At 44.7% G+C, this 17,208-nt stretch overlaps 1 protein-coding gene across 5 annotated transcripts in view; it reads right to left on the bottom strand.

Annotated features, from left to right (window-relative positions):
- Positions 1 to 17,208, bottom strand: part of B3GALT1 (beta-1,3-galactosyltransferase 1) — a 319,294-nt gene that overhangs the window by 151,409 nt on the left and 150,677 nt on the right. For all 5 annotated transcript variants that reach the window (XR_014171295.1, XM_081923627.1, XM_081923629.1 and 2 more), the window contains exon 3: positions 10,714 to 10,878. The gene's annotated coding sequence lies outside the window, so the exon portion shown is untranslated. The remainder of the gene's footprint in view (positions 1 to 10,713; positions 10,879 to 17,208) is intronic.

The following is a 17,208-nucleotide window of genomic DNA, read 5'->3' as shown; positions in this document are numbered from 1 at the left end:
GGATATTAGATTTTGTAACATGCCTTGGGTTCATTTTCTTGCAGAGGGGTAGGATATACCTTTAGCTGCCATTCCAGAATGAGGCTTCTGTTAAACTCCCATTTCAAATATGACAGAATCTGCTCAGTATGCTGTTGGTTGCTTCCAGGCCAGAACAATTGCCAAGTTAAAATATATGAAAATATTCACAACTTGTACTCTGGCCTTCAGAGGGGAGAAGAAAGGTACATCAAACGGATTACAGAATAACACAGTATTGATCCAAGAGACTACCCACACGGCCAGGAAAATACGCTCAGGGCAAAACCACCCATTATGCTGAGAAACCTACATCTGTCAACCTGAATTGTGGAGGGGGAGGCAGAGTGAAGATTTGTTGGGGAGAACTGTTGGATGGGAGCGGGGAATGGCAGTGTCAAATCCTTTCTGCACCTTCCAACTCTCCCCTACAGGTGGCTCCCCCAGTTATTTCTCCATGGAGCCAGCCTTCGAGATAGGAATGGGCAAATCCGGCCATTCTGGATTTTCCCAGGTTCTCATTTTTCCAGCCAGTCCTCCACATTTCCATATCAGTTTGTGGTTGCTTTTTTATTTTTTGAAGATCCTTATTATTTTTTGGGGGAAATCCTTTAAAAAATAGGAATTTTAGTACAAATTTCTCCTGAAACACACAGAGTAGTGCAAATTTCAGCTAATGTACACATTTTCACTCATAGGTGCATTTTCAAATGCTTCTTTTTTTATAACCCTGGTACATGCATTCGCTTACACATTCCTTGGCTGGAGAACTGCACTGAACAAATTTTGAAGAATGGCTGTGCTTGTGTGCTGTTTCAGAAAGCACAAATTAGCTAGCTTCAACTTGCTGGTGGAATGTTTGCATGTGCCTCCTTTGATGTTGCCAATGGCTCTGGAGCATTTTCTCCACTGACCTATCCCATTCCTTTCCATCTTCACTAGCTGTGCTTGCAATTCATCAACCCCTCCCCCTCCCTGAATAGGTAAAGGGCTATTCTGCACCAAGTTCCCCAAAAGCCTTTCCTCAAGAAGCTAGGGCCAACCCTCTTTCATAGTTTTCAAAACTGACAAAAATGTACTGTACAATTCCAACATAGCTTAATAACACAGGTGCTTAAGAAGGGGTTGAGGGAAAACCAAAAGCAGTTGAACCATCTCATCCAACACCTTGCCAGGCCTGCTTGGAGATTCAGAAGGCATCAGATCCTTTAGATCCAGGTCAGTCCCAGGCCACCTTCCAAGCCACCCATAGCATGACCCCTTAGTACTTCTGTCGACACCAGAGCTCTGACATTAGTAGGCCAAGGATGCAGGTGCTTCTATGGAAAAGAGGCACCTGACACTAGACCTCTCTTGCTTTGATGTCTTTGTGTTGTTTCTTATGACCTTGGGATGCCCGCCTGAGGACGACAGCATTGCAGAACGAGAAATGCTTTAAAACACAGCTACAAAATGCAAACAATAAAATATCTTATGATGCCATATCTCTTTTGCCACCTCCAATAATTAAGAAAAGAACATTTCCAGTAACAAACATCCTTCATTTCATCTCTACATCTTTTCTTTTCTTTTTAATTCTCCCTTTCAACAATATCTTGGATTTTTCCTAGCCAGCCAAAGACAGATGGAACACTTTGTCCTGTCTGGTATCTAGCCCACACACTTATTCCAGCAATAAACACATTAGCACTATCAATGAAGGCCAAATTATTATATGAGCCTAAATCAATTTCTGCAACATATTTCCAGAATTGTCTTTTCTACTATAGATGGGGTAAGGAAACAGGTGCCCCCTTAGCAATCCATAAATTCTTCCTAGAACAACTTCCTGCCTTGTGCTGGCCACCAAGAAAACTCTTTATCTTGTCTCCAGATTCTCCTGTACTCTTGAGGTTCTCCTCAGTGTCATGATACTCAGGTCACTTCCAGGTGACCTGCTTATTGAGCATTTATCTTGATTTGTTGTGGGGAGGTTAGAAGATGTCAGCTATCTACTGAGCTTTCATCCTCCTTTGCTTGCGGGAACGATATATTACATTGCGTCAAGCAAAGTTCACCCCATTCTTCCCAAAGCATCTCCCCACAGCTTTCCATGAAGCATTAGGAGAAGAAGGTTTGCTGTGCAAGACCTCCAAATCAACTTTAATTGTGCTACCTGAATTTGCCTTAAAACAGCGACAGCCTGGAAGCAGCCTCTGTTTGTGTGTCTGCTTGCTCATTCCTGCTCCAGCTCTTCCAGTCACCCAGCTGGATCCTCCTGGGGAGGAAACCTACCAGTAATTCTATCATCCACTTCCTGTCCTCCCTCTAAAGAATAACAGTAGCTAAGCCCAAAGGAATCCTTTAATAGCTTGCAATATATGTAAATAGGTCAAGCCATTGGATCTCACACTGTTTAAAATTCCATTATCAAGATATCATAATCGTCCCTACAGCTCACAGTCCTTCCAATATTAGATGAAACAGTACTGAGATTCTACATCATCCCACCCCCAAAAAAACGCTTGGGTTTTTTTTGGCTCCAATTCAAGGCACCTTTCCTTCCCTTTACTATGACTTCAAATGAATTGAAAGACCTTTAAGAGGAGGAGAACCCATCACACAACTAATATGCAGTACGTAATGACAATGGTTTTGTCAGCGATTAAATTAAGCAGACTTCCCATTTGACCTCAGATGCTTCCAAGCATCTGAGAGGGAGAAAAGTCTCTCTCTTGGCTGGGAGTTAAAGACTCTTGTGGCTTTACTACTTAGATGTTTTGATATAATTTGGGGTCATTACAAGACAGCCAACAGGCTATAATCAAAGGAGTGAGTTCTTTTGAGCTGCTTCCAAACAAGAGTCAATATTTTCAGCAACTTTAACATAGTAGTTCCATTCCATTCCATATATATATGATTTAAAAATTGAGTTTCTCTTGTTCAAAGGCCAACTTTGGCTGTCCACACCGAAAAACAGCAAAAGCCATTTCCAGCATTTTCATCTTTTTTACATTTTAGCAAAGACAGTTTTATTATCAGGGTAACTGACTTTTGCCAAACACTTGGAAAATTTTAATACTGGGGAGGGGGGCACACCACAAAGGAAATATTCAATGTGCAGCTTTCAAAGAAATGTCTGGTCTGTCAAACATCATTTTTCTCACATTCACTGAAAAATAATAGGGATGCAAATGCAGATATGCCAAACGCAACAAAACCCCAGAGCTTTAAAAGAAATCATTGTGCTCTTCTCTTAACTGGCAGACAAATTAATTTTAGTGGGATGATTCTGAAAAGTTCATGCAACAGTTCCGGCAACAATTGCTTATGACATTTTAAAGAAAGGGGATTCTCATTCCAGAAATTATTTAAAGTTGTTCAAATTCTAGTGGCTGCTAATGTAAAGAAAGCAAACAGGATGACCATAGATTTCAACAATAGAGGGCAGCAGTTTAAAAATTAGGGTTATCCTGTTGTAAAACACACACACACACACACACACACACACACACACACTTGTATCTTCTGATGATTATTGGAGACTATTGGTGTCATGTAGAAGCACAGTGGGTATAAGGGCTATTAACTCACTTCCTATGAGATTGGGTGATACTATCCTAATAAACTGCCTTATACCATGTCAGACTATTTGTCCATGTGGTTCAGTATTGTCTGTTTTGACTGACAATGGCTCTCTAGAGTCTCAGAAAAAGGTTCTTTTTATAAATAAATGTAAAAGTCATTGGTATGTGTTGGTGCGGCTGTCCTACGAGTTACTTCCATGCAAGCACCATATTGTAGCATTGTGCAAAGGGAAACGAGCTACATGATTGATTGCTATGGGAGCGGGAACAGTGATATTTAGATTTCTGATACTAAGGTTATTACATATATGCACATTATAACAACTAAATATGAACCATACATAAGGTATTTCTCATATAAGACATGTGTTGCCATTTTCTCTTATGCTGTCTTGTGAAGGGGAAGATCTGTAACAAGAGGGGTTATATATGTGTTCAACTCACACCCAGGACACACAGACAGGCTTTGCATCAGATTTTGTTACATCCCAGATTCAGAACCTAATAAAGTAGGGCTGCCACAAGTCCGGATTTTCCCAGACATTACCAGGATTTCAAAGGCAGAATTGATGTCCAGGGGGGGATTTCTGAAAGTCGGCGCTTTGCCTTGGATCTTAAGCAAGTCAATCAAAAAATTGTGGGTTTTTTGGTGTTTTTGTAAAAACAAAAAACAAATCCCAAACCCCCACGCTCAATAATTTTAGGGTTTACCCCCCAAAAGCTCATATTTTGGGGGTCTTCCTAAAAAAGTTCAACAACTTTTGGGGTCTCCAGGTTTTTACTCTTTGAAATATGGCAACCATAAATGAAGTGATTCAGCTTAACCCATGATTTGTCCAGAACAGGTAGAGGCAGCCCCAGATCACCCACCCACCAGGGCGGTCAAAAGGATTGATGGACTGGCATCGAGGGGAGGGGGAGCGGATATACAAGCAACCTGCATGCACCCCCACCTTCCAACGACATTTAATTAGGGGTTTAAGCCCCAATTAAACACTGTGCAATGCCCCTGAATTGGGTCAGGTCAGTCAGAGATCATCGTGGGTCAGTCTGGGGCTGCTCCGAAACACCTGATTCGGGTCCAAAATTGGATTGCAGGGCCCATGCATAGCCCTACATACTGCTTAAGTGACCAATTCAGGAGCTGATAAGGTGAGCGCTAGCCCATGAAAGCTTACAGCAAAATAAGTTTTTAGGATGGCACATGACTCACTGCTGTTTTTGTGGCAAAAGGCCAACAGGGTTACTCCTCTAGAATGCCACTCCCAACATCAGGAGGGGGGGGTTGCGGTCTCACGCCCCATTCACTCTCTCGTGGGGCTGGCTGCAGCCCCGCGGGAACAAGGGAATCCTGGGATCATTATTATGCATTATTCATCGCGCCAGCCAATCGGCTGGTGGTGGGGCGGGGCGAGTAAGGGGCATTTAAGGTCGGGGAAGCCCATACTCGCCCCTTTCTTTTCCTTCCAGCAGCTGTGGTTTCCCTCCCTCCCACCCTTTAGGTTCTCATCTGGTCTTTGCTATGGGCCTCGGCTGGTCACCGCAAGAGGCCTGGTAGGAGTTTTTCCATTTGGCTAATTGGCTATATTTTGGAAGCCACTTGGTTTTTTTCGCCTACCTCGTAGCAAAACGTCACAACTCCTTGGTTTTGGCGGTTAGGCATTGGCAGGGGTATTGTTATGCAAATGAGATGGGGGGGAGGAACGCCATCACCTCCCCCAAAATGCTGAAGGGTAGTTCGTTAAAGGACTCCGGGGGGCGTCGCCTCGTCCAAAACCTACGGAGGCTAGGGCCTAAAGCGTGCTCCCGAGTGGTAACCCCTCGGGGAGTGCCCAGGGATGTGCATCTCGGGGGCTCCCCCTGTTGGTGCTTAACCCTTCCCGGTTTACCGATTAGTCTGATAGGGCCAATGCCTAAAGCCAATACCGCTCTTACCTGTAATCAATAAAGTTGTGGCCATTTTTCGCCCATTAACCTAAATTCCGTGTCCTGTGTCTTTATTTTATTCCATTCAGTGGGAGGGGGCGGGAATAGACGGGAATAGACAAAATAGGCGGGAATAGACAATCTGTAGCAATAAAAGATAACCCCTGGAGAACTTAGCCTTTCTAAATAAACCAATAGTATGGTAAAAGAAACTGCCATGCTGAGCTCCACATGAAGTGTCCCTCATAGGCTACATGCTCTGAGAACACGGGGCACATGGTGTCCTTTTCCACAGCTGGCCATACATGAGCATCATCCGATGGTTCATAGCCAAAGTTTTCCACTGAATACACAGCAACTTTCTTCATTGCTAAAAGAACCCACTTAAATCTTTCATGCCGTGAGATGCCTTTGGAATGTGCTGCAGTGTTTAAAGTCCAAACCCACAGAATTCAATTTGGTAGCGAGGGCAATTTCTCTTTTTGCCATAGCCTGCCAGTTTATTACATTGCAACAGGATTATTTTAATGCAAAACACAGAAACTTGACTAAATAGTTCACCATCCAAGAAGTAAATGCGGCAGAAGATGCGGAGCAAATCAAATACAGTTGTTCCAGTGCTTTATTCCCAAATATTTTATAAGCCTTCAGCCTAACTCCAGCAGATGGAATGAGGACAAGTTAGGCTCTGAGCTGATTTTTGCAATAGATAAAATGCAGCCTTAAGACTACAAAACCTATGGCGCATATGAAAAACACAGCAGCGACAACAAACAAGGAGAATCTTTACTTTGCCGGGGGCTCTTTGTTAAATCTTGAGTTTCACTTCTCTGCCTCTCGGGAACCAGCAGTGATGCTCGGTGTTCGGAAGGCAGGTGAGCAACACCAGCTTGTCCTATTGAATGCCACTGGCTTCTAAAACACGTTTTGGACACCAATTAACTTCAAGCTGTTATTTAAAGTGTGTGACCCTTTACGTTTTAACTGTTGGCATTTGCTGCATCTGGAAATCAATGTCAAAATGCCCTGACATATTCTGATATCAATTAGTGGATGTGGATAAAGCATTTGCCCTTTTGTTTTTTTGTTTTTACTCCAGGAGAATACACAGGCAAAAACTGAAATAGCTCTGACCAGGTAGGTTCTGTCTTTGGTTCTGTATAATGTTACTATGACCACCGTTATGCACATGCCTTACATCACAGCTTTCCAAACTGTGTGTCGCGATACACACAGTGTGCCACGCTTCTCCCCGCACTTCTCCTGGGGATGGAAAGGGGCTAGTTTAACCTCTGGTTTGCCAGTAATACTTAATTACAGTGTCACAAAATGATGCATGTCCACAAAGTGAGTCACCAACCTGAAGTTTGGAAAGCTCTGCTTACATGCATAAGAGTCCTAGATTCACTTCCAGGTATGGAGTACTGAGATTTAAGGAAGGCTATGGGGTTTCAAATAAAACAACAACAACAACACATTGGAAGGCCATGGCTCATGGGCAGAGCGCATGCTTTGCATGCAAAAATCCTCAAGTTCAACTCCTGGAATGTCTAGACACAACTGGGAAAGACCCCTGTCTGGAATCCTGAGGAGCCCCTGCAAGTCATTGTTGACAATACTGAATTTGGTGGACCAGTGGTCTGATTTGGTACATGGCAGCTCGCTATGCTCCTTTCTGTGGGTATTTGCAGGCAAAGAAGCTCGCTGTCCCTTGAGCTCTGTGACACAGTGGCACAGTGAGTGCTTCGGTTCTGTCACTGCTGCAGAAGGTCGCAAGTGGGATAATGAGATGGAACGAAGCTGCATGAAGACGGAACCCACTGTTTAAAGGCACAGTCTGAAAGTGAACCAAGAATGGATGTGGACAAACTATTTGCCTTTTTTTAACACCAGGATAAATCACAGTCTCTCTGCTTCTTTAACTTATATGCAGAATTCATCATGCGAAAGGCTGGGCTGGATGAATCCCAAACTGGAATTAAGACTGCCGGAAGAAATATCATCAACCTCAGATATGCAGATGCCACAACCTTGATGGCAAAAAGTGAGGAGGAATTAAAGAACTTTTTAATGACGGTGAAAGAGGAGAGCGCAAAATATGGCCTGAAACTCAACATCAAAAAAACTAAGATCATGGCCACTGGTCCCATCACCTCCTGGCAAATAGAAGGGGAAGAAATGGAGGCAGTGAGAGATTTTACTTTCTTGGGCTCCATGATCACTGCAGATAGTGACAGCAGTCATGAAATTAAAAGACGCCTGCTTCTTGGGAGAAAAGTGATGACAAACCTAGACAGCATCTTAAAAAGCAGAGACATCACCTTGCCGACAAAGGTCTGTATAGTTAAAGCTATGGTTTTCCCAGTAGTGTTGTATGGAAGTGAGAGCTGCACCATAAAGAAATCTGATCGCCAAAGAATTGATACTTTTGAATTATGGTGCTGGAGGAGACTCTTGAGAGTCCCATGGACTGCAAGAAGATCAAACCTATCCATTCTTAAGGAAATCAGCCCTGAGTGCTCACTGGAAGGACAGGATCCTGAAACTGAGGCTCCAATACTTTGGCCACCTCATGAGAAGAGAAGACTCCCTGGAAAAGACCCTGATGTTGGGAAAGATTGAGGGCACAAGGAGAAGGGAACAACAGAGGACAAGATGGTTGGACAGTGTTCTCGAAGCTACCAGCATGAGTTTGACTGAACTGCAGGAGAAGAGAGGAGTGCCTGGCGTGCTCTGGTCCATGGGGTCATGAAGAGTCGGACATGACTAAACGACTGAACAACAACAATGCACAGTCAAAACCAAAATAAAAATACACTAGGATCTTTAGCTAGCAGCTTTCCTTCAGGCAACTGTTTCATTTATTAAAAACCACTTGCATTTTTAAATTAGATTTGCATTATTTTCACAGTGGATTAACCTGACACTTTGTTTTAAAAAAGAATCTGTGGGTTTTTCCACTCTTCCTCCTTGCTAAATCCTTCTACTTGTCCCAATTTTGAAATAATTTAAGAATCTTTTTCTTTAATCCCTTTCAGTAAATGAATTTTTGTTAATGTTAATACCACTCAGCCTGTGGACATATTTGCTACAGCTACGCATATGGAGAATCTCTTTTGGAGATTATTGGATTAACATTTTTTGGAGATTACCCTAGAAAATCTGATGCATAGTTGCGTTGCAATTGTTGAAAAGCTTGGGATTTCTCAGCTTTGATTACTTTTGATTTGTCTGAGGGGCTTTTAAATAAAATAGTTGGGAGATTTCTTCCTGTTCAGATGTTCCTAATAGGATTACATTGTCTGTTCAGCACTAGGGCCCTGAAAATTGTCCACCAAGCTCTCCGTGGTATTTCACTCCTCCCCTCTGCCGTATCTCAATTAGATATCACACTGGTGTTATCAAGGACTACAGTAGGTTAACTTCTGATTATCATTCTATTTACCTTGAAATGTTCACTTCTCTTTTAATCCTTAGCACATTCCCAGAGGAAATAATAAATAATATCATGCCATATGGCAAATGGGATCAGCTGCAACTCCATGCAGCTTGTAGCTGAGGAGTACTGCCTCTTGTAACACAGCCATAGCTGGCATATAAAACCTGCTCCTGAATTCTCAGTAGAAGACAAAGACCTGGGCAAACCAGATCTCTGTACACAAAGTTAGGCAGAACTTTCTACTGTTCCTTCCCATTATGGCTCAGTCTATAACCTACTCTCCTCCAACTGAACCAACCCTCAGTCAACCTCCTCTCTAGGTGAGCAAACCTATGGACACCAACAATAGAATAGTTTCCCTTTTTGTCGGTGACATTTACAACTAATTCAGAATGTGGCAGCTAGACTGGTGACTGGGAGTGGCCGCCGGGAGCATATAATACTGGCCTTAAGGATCTACACAGGCTCCCGGTATGTTTCTGAGCACAATTCAAAGCGTTGGTGCTGACCTTCAACACCCTAAACGGCCTTGGCCTTGTATACCCGAAGGAGCATCTCTTAACATTGTTCTGCCCAGATACTGAGGTCCAGCTCTGAGGGCCTTCTGTTGGTTCCCTCACTGCGAGAAGTGAAGTTACAGGGAACCAGGAAGAGAGTCTTCTCAGCAGTGACGCCCTTCCTGCAGAACACCCTCCCAGCAGATTACAAAGAGATAAAAGAACTACACAGCTTTTAGAAGACACCTGAAGGCAGCCCTATATTGGGAAGTTTTTAATATTTGATGTTCTATTATGTTTCTATATGTGCTGGAAGCCACCCAGAGTGGCTGGGGCAAGTCAGACAGATGGCTGGGGTATAAATAATCTTATTATTATTATTATTATTATTATTATTATTATTATTATTATTATTTACCCAAGATTCAGGACAGACCAAAGAAAGTACTTCTTCACATAGCTAAATCATGGAATTTACTCTCAGAAGAGGTAGTGACTGCCACCAATGGGAAGCTATCAATGGCTCCCAGCCACGATGGTTCTGTTCCACCTCTGTAGGCCAGTTGCTGGGAATCAGAAGTGGAGAGAGTGCCATTGTGCTCAAGTCCTCCTTTTGTGCTTTCCTTAGGTATCTGGCTGTTCACTGTGAGAATAAAATTCTGGACTAGATGGGCCATTGGCCTAAGCCAGTAGGCTTTTCTTATGTTGACGCTTAGGATTGTGTTGTATAACAACCTGATTTAGTCCTCTTTTCTGTCACTCATACCGCAAACCCTTCTCACAACATAGTACCACCTCTCTCTCTCTCTCTTTTCGTTCAAATCCCCCAGTCTCAAATAAGTCCAAGCACATTTAACACACAACCTCTTTAAAACACCCGTCTCTTGTTAACTGTTGGCCTCAGGCCTCGTTCTCACCATCCATGTTTTGGGCTTGGCACATGAAGGCTTCTCCCATAATTTGGGATCCTGCAAGATCAGGATTCTACAGCACAGAAGGAGCTTGCACACATATATTAGGTTTGCCTTTAAAGAGAGCCCTTTCCGATGCATGAGGAGCAGTACCAATGGGAATATGAAGGTGCATGGGGAAATACATAGAGGAAAAGACCTGAATAGCAATAGATAGATAGATAGATAGGAGACACATTAACGTATTAATCTCTTCAGGATGGGGTGTGGGTTATTGTCCCCACCCCAACATCAGAGAAATGTTACACTGTTTCCTCACAATTACATTTTTCAATGCAGCTTTCTGAATGACTCACCTAACTTCTCAAGACGTCCTGTTTTTTCTGCTTCCGTTTAAAAATCTGACATTCTTGCCACTGCATCGCCACACCCATCTTGTCAATAGTTCTTCATTCTCTGCCATACTTGACTGTGTCCACCCCACTTGACATCAAAGAGAATAGGGCTGCTTGATGCTGAACCTGTTTTTTTAAAACAAAAAACAACAAACAAACCAAGAAAATTAGAGTTTATATCAGAAAAGCTCTTAATGACCTGTTTAGAGAGCAGACATTAAGATAATCCCAGCATGAATGAAGGAGAAAATAAAATCCAGTGGAACCTGCCTGTGAGGGGGTTGCCTTTAACTGATGGGCTGGTCAGCTGATTATCTTTTGGTGGAACGGAGGAGCGGCTGAGAAGACAAGATGCTGTTTATTGGTTATTAGCTCAGCAGTGGTGCTAATGGTCAGCCACAGTTCACAGTCTGTTGAAGTTGTAATGGGGAATAAGCTTGCAGTTTTCCCTTACTGAACATGCCTGTGTATTGGGTACTTGAGGCTAGCAGGCAGCCTTCTGGAAGACTTAGAGCGGGGTAGCTTACTCCTCAAGATATTGCTGGACTACAATTCTCATTCTCCCTGACCATTGTCCAGGCTGGCTGAAGCTGATGGGAGTAGGAGTGCAATAACATCTGGATGACACCATGTTAGCCACTCATTAGTTAAGGGGAATGGAGATGGGGTAGGCAATTCTGCAGTGGGGCAAGTTCTATAGGATTTCTATCAATGTCCAAACAGAGGAGAGTAATGAATGGCTTTTGCTCTGTGGCAAGCAGTATTGAAGGAGCATCTCTCTCCACCCCCATCATTCAGCCTGGACACTGGGATCCAGGACTGAGGGCCTTCTGGCGGTTCCCTCACTGAGAGAAGTGAAGCTACAGGGAACCAGGCAGAGGGCCTCCTTGGTTGTGGCACCCACCCTGTGGAATGCCCATCAGATGGTATATAATGAGTAAAAGTAAAGGTAAAAGTAAAGGACCCCTGACAGTTAAGTCCAGTCACAAATGACTCTGTGGTTGTGGCGCTCATCTCGCTTTACTGGCCAAGGGAGCTGACGTTTGTCCGCAGACAGTTTTTCCGCATCATGTGACCAGCATGACAAGCTGCTTCTGGTGAAGCCAGAGTAGTGCACGGAAACACCGTTTACCTTCCCGCCGGAGTGGTACCTATTTATTTATTTGCACTTTTTGGGCGTGCTTTCGAACTGCTAGGTTGGCAGGAGCTGGGACCGAGCAATGGGAGCTCACTCCATCATGGGGATTCGAACCGCTGACCTTCTGATCAGCAACCCCTAGGCTCAGTGGTTTAGACCACAGCGCCACCCGCGTCCCTATATAATGAGCAATTATATAACATTTAGGAAACATCTGAAGGCAGCCCTGTATAGGGAAGCTTTCTAAGGCTTAAATTTTTACTATGTTTTCATATATGCTGGAAGCTGCTCAGAGTGGCTGGGACAACCCAGTCAGATGGACGGGGTACAAATAATAAATTATTGTTTTGAATTGCCTTAGCTCTGCATTTCTCAAAATTTGCCCTATCATCTTCCCCTTTGCCAAGTTAGACAAAGCTAAGGGATGGGGACCAGCTTACTGGAGAGTTAGCCACACTTTGGGATTGTCTCCCTTAAGACAGAATCAAGGAATTGTCGAGTTGGAAGGGGTGTCCAAGGCCATCCACTCCAATCCCTGCAATGCAGGAATCACAGCTAAAGAATCCTTGACAGACGGCCACCCAACCTCTGTTACAAAACCTCCAATGGAGATGGTATCTCCATTCTGACATCAGTAGAAGGAGGGTGGATCAGAGGGGCCTTCTCTCACGCATGGACACATAGTAGTGGACACTACTGTTGAGCTGATTCCCAAGGAATTTGCCATCCCTTCTTGCGGCATGCTAGTTTGCTCCCTTGGCACAAAGCTTGGGAAATACCGGCTTAGCCTGCCAAGCAGAATGCAGTAGTAAGCAAGCCACTCCTAGTCATGCGCAGAACAAATGAGCTCCAATATACAAGCTTCAGGACCTGACTTCTTAAACCTCTTTTTGGAATTTGTGCCTCGGGAAGAAAGCTCTTCATTGCCTGCACCACCTCAAATGCTCCACAAAGCACACGCATACCCAGATTCCCAAATCAGCAAGCCACTGTTATCTGTAATGCTGCTTCTTACAGAGCACCGGGTTTAATCATGTCTTAATGCAATTTGCATTTGTGTGGGTCCGCTGTGCATTTCCTTGAAGCATGCCACATTCTATTAAAGTGTCCGGCTTCTTGCAGGGAGAATATTAAATGAAAGCAGCTCGTAATTTGCCTGGAAATGTATGTACTACATGAAAAACACACACAATGTTATCTGTGATTAGTTTGCAGAAGCCATCTGTCATCTCTGCGCACACACGCACACACCGCCTTGCACTCAACCAAACCAAGGATGACAGAGGAACTGGGAAAGAAAAGTATATTTACTTTTGACAATGGAATCTACCAGCTTCCTTTTTTGCTATGGTTATCCAGCTTGGAGGAAAATGTGTTGGAGGGAAAGGATGTGGATTCTAATTTACAAGAGGAGAGGCATGCCTAGTCCAGACCAGCAGGCTTTTAACATCTTGAAGAAATGTGTGTGCAAAGTTCACGGCAGGCAGGTGCGCATAGAGTCTATTTACAGCTGGAAGCAAGAACCGAGATGCTTGATGAGGTCGGGTATATCAGGGAATGTGTCTTTTCGGCATCCTTTCCTGAGAGAGCAAATCATTTGCCTGTAATGAGAATACTCGTTTTGAAATTAAGCGCAGCAGGTGCGGAAAAATCTTTCCTATTTATGCTCCAAAATATGTAGGTTTAGCGAACAAAGCCAAAGAAAGAATAGTGGATACCAAACTTCAGAGTTTGGGGGCCAAAGAGGGGAAATGGGAAACAGGTTGGATGCATGTAGCTGCCACAAGCAGAACAAAGAGGAGGGGTGAACAGCAATCAAGCAGTGAGTAACAATGGTTTGCTGAGCTGGTATTGTCCTGGGATTCTCAAGTCTTACTGCAACAAACATAGTGTAGTGGTTAGAGCATGGGTAGGGAACCTTTTTCTCTGAAGGCCAGGCAGAGAGGCTTAGAGGACTAGGTTTGAATCCCTGGGTCTGAGGTTCTGTAATCTGTACCACTGGGTCAGAGTGTCAGGCAAGAATCAGGATGATCAAGGTTCAAATCCCCCCGGTCCACTGAGTGACCTTGGGCCAATCACTATTTGACAGACCAACTTTTCTGGCAGGATTGTTGGAAGGATTATGGGAGAGGGAGTGGATGATGAACGTTGCTCTAAGCTTGCTGTGGGAAGGGCAATATAAAAACTGGAGTAAATAAAGATAGAGCGCCTATTTTTTTTTTTTGCCCCCCTCCCCCGCAATATTCAAAAATGCCAGAGAAAATGGCAGCGGAGGCCAAAGGGAAATGTGAAGAGCCTAACTGCCCCCAGAGTTTCAGGCAGGAGTCTATCTCAGCCCACCTTGGGATCCCATGGTTTGAACTCGGGGCACAGCATGTACGAGCCAATGGTTTGTTTGTTTCCTGCTTGGCAGGGGGTTGGACTCGATGGCCCTTGTGGTCTCTTCCAACTCTATGATTCTATGTGCCTTGCCACTGAACAGTGTTCTGTAGTCAGAAAGCTCCCTCTTTTCCAACAGCCACATGACAATCCTTGCTTTGCCTACAAAAGTTTGTATTTTATTTCTGGAGCACAGCCTTTGGTGCTTCCTGCAAATTCCTGAAATTCCTATTGAAATTGTTGTTGTTGTTTAGTCGTTTAGTCATGTCTGACTCTTCGTGACCCCATGGACCAGAGCACTGAAATTTCTATTGAAATTTCCAGTCTCAGAGATGAAAAGTTGGGGAGCCAACTATGGACATTCTGCTGTTCTCATAAGGGATGTGCTTATGTAGCCAAAACACACCCTTCCTTTTTTGGTGCCAGAGGACGAAAGGCAAGTTTCTTTGTTTTGCCTGGGAAGGGGAAGAGCTGCCACAGAGGGCTGGCTAACAGAAGTGGCATTCTCCATCTTAAGCCAGAACTGAATTCAAAGGTGCTGGCTTGCAACATGGGGTTCTAGCGAACTAAATCGACTCAGACAAAACACATTTAAATGAATAGACCAAAGTAAGCTGTTCTCATTCATTTCAGTGAGCCTATGCTGAGTAGAACTAACATTGGCTGCAACCCAGAGTGAATCTGTATTTCAAACCCGGCTGCAAATCTGCTCCCAAAAATAACTAAAATAACTGAATTATCTCATAATGGTGAAGTGGGGATCTTAGTATGTCTCATTAAGAATGATATTCTAACTGGGATTTTAATATACCTGCTACCTCCTTGCTTGCTTACTTTAACCATTAATTTCTAATGGCAGACGCTTGTCAAATTAACAGTATACTAAATCTACGGCCTTCCTCTCATCCATCACGGTAATAATATTCTTCAGATGACTCCTATGTGTTAGCAAAGCATGACCTTCTCTGCCTGAATCTATAGAAGTGACTCTTAATCAAACTCTTCATTCCCAGGTGTTCGCTGAAAGCGTCTACTTAAAAAAACCTATTTTCTTTCCACAGCTTCTGGGTGACTACCAGTTTTTTTCGGCACAATCCTAGGCATTTCTACTCAGAAGTAAGCCTCATTCAGTAAGCTCAGCTGGATTTACTTCTATTTCAGGTAAGTGCGCATGGGATTGATGGTATTCTAACAAGAAAATATCCTACATTGTTGTCTGAGCTCTCGAAAGTTTATCTCCTTTTTATTGCCTTTTTATTAATTTATAAAGATTTCTTGGTTTACAAAAGTATGTGCAATGTCTCTTTTTTCAAGTTACATTTTCTGCAGGTCAATTTCATTTGTTGAGACGTTAGTGTTACATTAGGAAGAAAAGGGGGGAAGAGGTGGAGGGGGCAATGGTGGGTGGCGATGGGGGTGGGTGGCGATGTTTCTCTTTTACTTAAAGTATGTTTAGGGTTTTGTGTTGTTTCTGCAGGTTCTCCTTGCCAATCACATTGTGTACCAAAAATGATGGCTATTTAGGGAATGATTACTCAATATTAAGATTTATGTATGCATACTGTCAGAGCCACCCGTCTGGTCCCAGCTCACAAGAGACCCAACTCCGATCCGGTTTATTTACAGAAAGTCTTTATTGAAGATCATGGTTGCGTTTACATTCCGTCTTTGTGACTCTACGTCTGTAACGTTAGACCGCTGAAGTCCCCTCTGAATCCGTACCGCCTCGGCACCAATTTAAGAGGCTTGTGCTGGACCACCTCTTCCTCTCCTTCCTTTTCCGCAGGGTCTTTCTGCCCCCCTGGGTTCCCCCTCGCCGGGACTCGCCCGAGGCTGAATCCTCTGACGCCTCTGCCCCCCTCCTTCTCGCTTTGGGGCCGGGCTCCTCCCCAGGGCTCTCCTCACTTCCGCGCGCCTCTACATTTGAACTTGGCGCGCGTACGTTGCTTCTGACCTTTCTCTCGACCGCTACACTGCTCCCGGTGCTGCTCTCCACCCCTTCCGGCTGAGCGCCCTGCTCCGATCTCCTTCCCCTGTCTCCTTCTTGCTCTGCTCCCTCTGACACACTGGTAACTCCACCCCCTTCACTCCGTTCCTGCTGAGAAGCCGGCTCCGGTGTCCAACTCCCACTGGGGCTTCTCCCTTCGCTCCCCTGCTCCTCACTGCTTCCCCCTTGGCCTCCCTTTGGTCTGACCAGGGGGGCCCCCTTTTGGGAGTCCTCTGACTCACTGGTCAGACTCATGGATGACCTTTGGGCATCGTCATCCTCCTCCTCATCTCTCTGGGATTCTTCCCCCTCGCTCTCTGTCTCCTCCCCCATCTGCTCTTCTCTCCCTGAAACCCTGACATCCATCCCCCCCTCGAAGCCCCCCTTCCCCCCTCCCGCTCGCCGGGTGCCGGTTGTGGAAACTGCGGCTCTTCGGGGGTAGGCTCAGGATACAGGTCGTCTACGTCAATGTTCTCTGCTGGCAGTTCTGTGTATGTGTGTTCGAACTCGGGTTCTTCACCCAAAGGCATCTCAGTCTCTTCTTCCATTGCTACTTCCTCTGGTGCTGCCCGCCAAGGACCCATCATCCACCTCTTACGCCATTCCTCCTCTGGTTGCTCCTCCCACCAATAAGGGGTTTCCGTGTCCACCCCCGAGCACGATCCCCTGGGCGGGCTTGATTCTGGTGTTCTTTCCTCGGGGGAAGAGAAACCCCTGAACGTGCTATCTGACAATGTGGGTGTGAAAAGCCAGTCATCAAAGTACTCAGCTGGCATGGGTCTATGTGGGAAAAGTGCATGGAACTCTTCCTTCAAAAGGGGTTCGTCTAACGCGTAGCCCGGCACCCAACTATTGGCAGTGGCTGGGGTGCCCTCTCTGGCGAGAAAGTATTCAACCCCCTCTTCCCCCCATCTCGAGTCCAGTATCTCTGTGACCTCGTTGAGGGGTTCGG

Source organism: Podarcis melisellensis (genome assembly GCF_964234715.1).
Source record: "Podarcis melisellensis genome assembly, chromosome: 1".
In the NCBI taxonomy this organism is placed as follows: Eukaryota; Metazoa; Chordata; class Lepidosauria; order Squamata; family Lacertidae; genus Podarcis; species Podarcis melisellensis.
This window is presented reverse-complemented; position numbering and strand designations above follow the sequence as displayed.